Here is a 3508-nt window from a genome sequence, read left to right as displayed (position 1 = left end):
ATCTATGGTCCTATGATCAAGTCTCAGGCTTTTAGTGAGCCTGTGCCTCTGGACTGTGCACCTCACAAATTCTTAGCACACCCCAACCACCCATCCCCCTTAGGTGGGACAGGATGGCTAGAGTGGGCCATAATTAGGCATTTCCTTTCTTCCATGTGGAAGGCTAGAGTCTGCTGAAGTGTTTCCTTCTCCTGGCCAGTTAGGCTCTGATAAAACTCCATCAGGTTAGGCTCTAGTTAAATAGTTTCTCCTGAGAGCACATCTTATTAAGAACAGAGTGCTCTGGGATGTTTCAAAATGGTTGCTTTTCCCCTCCCCCTGCCAGAAGCATGAGGGGATTTCTCTGATATTTACTGAGAACCTGGTAAAGCCTCTGGAGGTAAAACTCAAAAAGCGTGCGGAACTCCTAGTACTTAGCACCTCTGGAGTTTTCACTCTCAGACTTGTCTACACCACCGAGTCTCCAGAATTTCCTCAATCACAGTTTAGGTATTCCTATCCTGGGAATGGTACCCACAGAGGTTTCTGTAGATGGGTTTGGTCTCTTCAATTTGGGGGGCAGCAGTTTGCCCTCACTTCTCTTATGGACCTAAAAAGAGTTTTTGATTTTCTAGTAAGTTCTGTTTTTCATTCATTGTTAGGATAGGGGATCGACTTCAAAGCCTCTTACACGCAGGACAGGAAACTGGCATTCTCATTAACTTTTTATTGATTTGTAGGAGCTGGTATTTGGAAAACCAGTCTTTTCTGATTGAAATGAGTTGCAAATGTGTTTTCTCAGTTATTTGTTGGCTTTTTGACTTTGCTTATGGTTGCTTTTGCCATCCAAGCTGTATTATTTATTGAGGGACAGGCTCTGTGCTGGGTGCTGGGGAAACCAGGAAGAAAAAGGCCAATGTGACCCCGCTTTCCTGGGATGTCCAGTCCATAGATGCAAAGGACGTTGGGGTCAGTAACAATAGCACCAGATATGAACAGAGAGCTGGACTCCAGGTTTGGTCCTGATGAAAGAACTCTAGGGCCTATGGCTACCAAATCTAGAATAGCCCCTACATCGGCGGTCGCCAACCTTTTTGGCACCAGGGTCCAGTGCTCCTATGAGAATTTAATGCCTGATGATCTGAGGTGGAGCTGAGGTGGTGATGCTAGTGCTAGGGAGCGGCTGCAAATACAGACGAAGCTTCGCCAGCTCGCCTGCCACTCATCTTCTGCTGTGCGGCCCAGTTCCTAAGAGGCCACGGACTGGTACTGGTCCATGGCCCGGGGGTGGAGGGATTGGGGAACCCCTGCCCTGCACAATACAGATGGAGAAACAGCCCCAGTGAAGGAAGAGACTGGCTCAAAGTTTCATGGTAGCTCAGCTCTGGAGACTTGGTTCAAAGCTCTTTTCTATTAAAAAGCGGCTCCTAACCAGCTTTAGTTCTTGTAAATCATCTCCCCAGAACTCTGTTCCCCTCGCCCCATAAAGTGAGGGGGTAAGATCAAGATTTTAACTGACTCGGTCTGTGCTAGGGGAGCATTTGGAGTATCAAGTAGCACCAGAACCTTGCTGGATAAAGACAGCACAATTAAGAAGCATCATCTGCTGGGAGGAAAGCTCTGCGGAGAGCTGCCCTATGGACAGACCCAGAGAGGCATTTCCAGGGACTTGGCTCCTCTCACTGACCAATCCCATTCTAACTATGGCTGGGCCGGCTCTGAATACCTCTGTAATGAGAAACTTCTCTCATCAACTCTTTGGTTACTTTGAAGTAACAAGGGAGGATAAATGCTTATTTTTTCTTTATTTTCCAGGCTTTAAAATTAGTTGATTTCTTTCACATCACCCAAATATTTTTTAAAGGATTATTTTGAACTTATAGATTTAAACATATCTCATGTTTTAATATAATGCAATTGTAGATACTCAAATTGTCCCATCTTTAGCAAGAGAACTCCTTCAAGGTAGAGCCTGAGTCCTTTCTATCAGCCTTCAGTAGTAGCCTTTGAGAGCTTGCTTAACATCTAGTATGACAAGATGCTTCAGGCTCATCTTGTACATTTTCTGCCCCAAGCCTGCAAACGGCCATTTTTCCAAAGAGCTCTTTGGATATTAAAAGAACACAGTCTGAGTTCAGCTGTCTCTTGGGAGAGTTTCTTCATGTTTTCTGGCTGAATAACATGAAAATTAGGGCATGGGTGTCTCTTGCCTAACTTCAAAACAGATACTCTGTCCAAGGTTTAAATATAAAGGGGATAAATTCCTTGTGCTTCTCTAAGATTTTACAGTCGTTTCTCAATTTAAAGCAATGGTTTTCCACCCTGTCTCCATACTAGAACCTCCGAAGCAGCTTTTAAAAAATACCGATACCTGGATCCATCCCCAGAGATTCTGGTTTAACTGGACTAGAATCTTGCGTGGGCAGTAGGGTTTAAAAATGTGAAGCAACCAGATGGTGCTCAACCCTGGCTGTGCATTGCTTATCACACCATTCCACATGTTTTCACACTTTACCACATATGTATGGAGCTCTAAACAATACTGCTGTGCATGCCTTAAAAATATATGTAAATTTTATCCTATTGAGTATATCATTCAGAAGCTTGTTCTTTTTCGCTATATTGTTTTAATGCACTCCAAATTGACATTTGTACTTTTGGCTTATTCATTGTAACTATTGTAGCACATCAAAATCTTCCTTCTATCCCATCATTTTCTGCTTCCCTTTACTGCAAAATTCATGTGCAGTTAATTGTTCAGGCCGGAAACCTTGGAGTCATCCTCGACTCATCTTTGTCTCACATCCCAGAACCAGTCATTCAGGAAATCCTCTTAGGTCTGTCTTCAAATATATCCAGCATCTGACAATTTCTCAGCACCTCCACTGCTACCACCTGGTTCTACTCACCATTATCTCTTGCCTGGATTGCTGCAATAGCATCTTAAGTGGTCTCCCTGGAACTTTTGATCTTCTACAATCTATTGTCTCAAAGCAGTCAGAATATACAAATCAGATCATGTCACTCCTCTTCTTCAAACTCTCCAATGGATTCCCATTTCCCTCAGTAAAATTCAGAAGTTCTTATGGCTTGCCAGAACTACATGGTGTGCATCTATACCATCTCACCACCTACTGATCTCATTTCCTACCTCTATCCCTCACTCTTGTTGCTCTATCCACACTTCCTTTCATATTGTTCTTTGAATACAACGATCCCATCCCCACTTCTGGGCCTTTGTACTTGCTGTTCCTTCTGCTTGGAATGTTATTCCTCCAATATTCATAAGACCTACTTTCTTACTCCTTTCAGGTCTCTGCCCAAATGTCATTTTATGAAAGAGGATCTCCCTGGCCAACCTATCTACATCACTCCCTATGCTTATATTGAATTACAGGAAAAACTGACTCCTACTTTTAACTAGTTTGTTGGGTTGGCCAGGATCATCATTATGTAACATAGAAAGGTGACCAAGTATACCTGGGAAGAAGCATGTCCTTGAAAGGATCACCCCAAAACTCCAGGGATC

This window comes from Pteropus vampyrus, unplaced genomic scaffold (assembly GCF_000151845.1).
Source record: "Pteropus vampyrus isolate Shadow unplaced genomic scaffold, Pvam_2.0 Scaffold20, whole genome shotgun sequence".
In the NCBI taxonomy this organism is placed as follows: domain Eukaryota; kingdom Metazoa; phylum Chordata; class Mammalia; order Chiroptera; family Pteropodidae; genus Pteropus; species Pteropus vampyrus.
The sequence above is the reverse complement of the archived record's forward strand: the minus strand, read 5'-3'. Positions refer to the sequence as shown.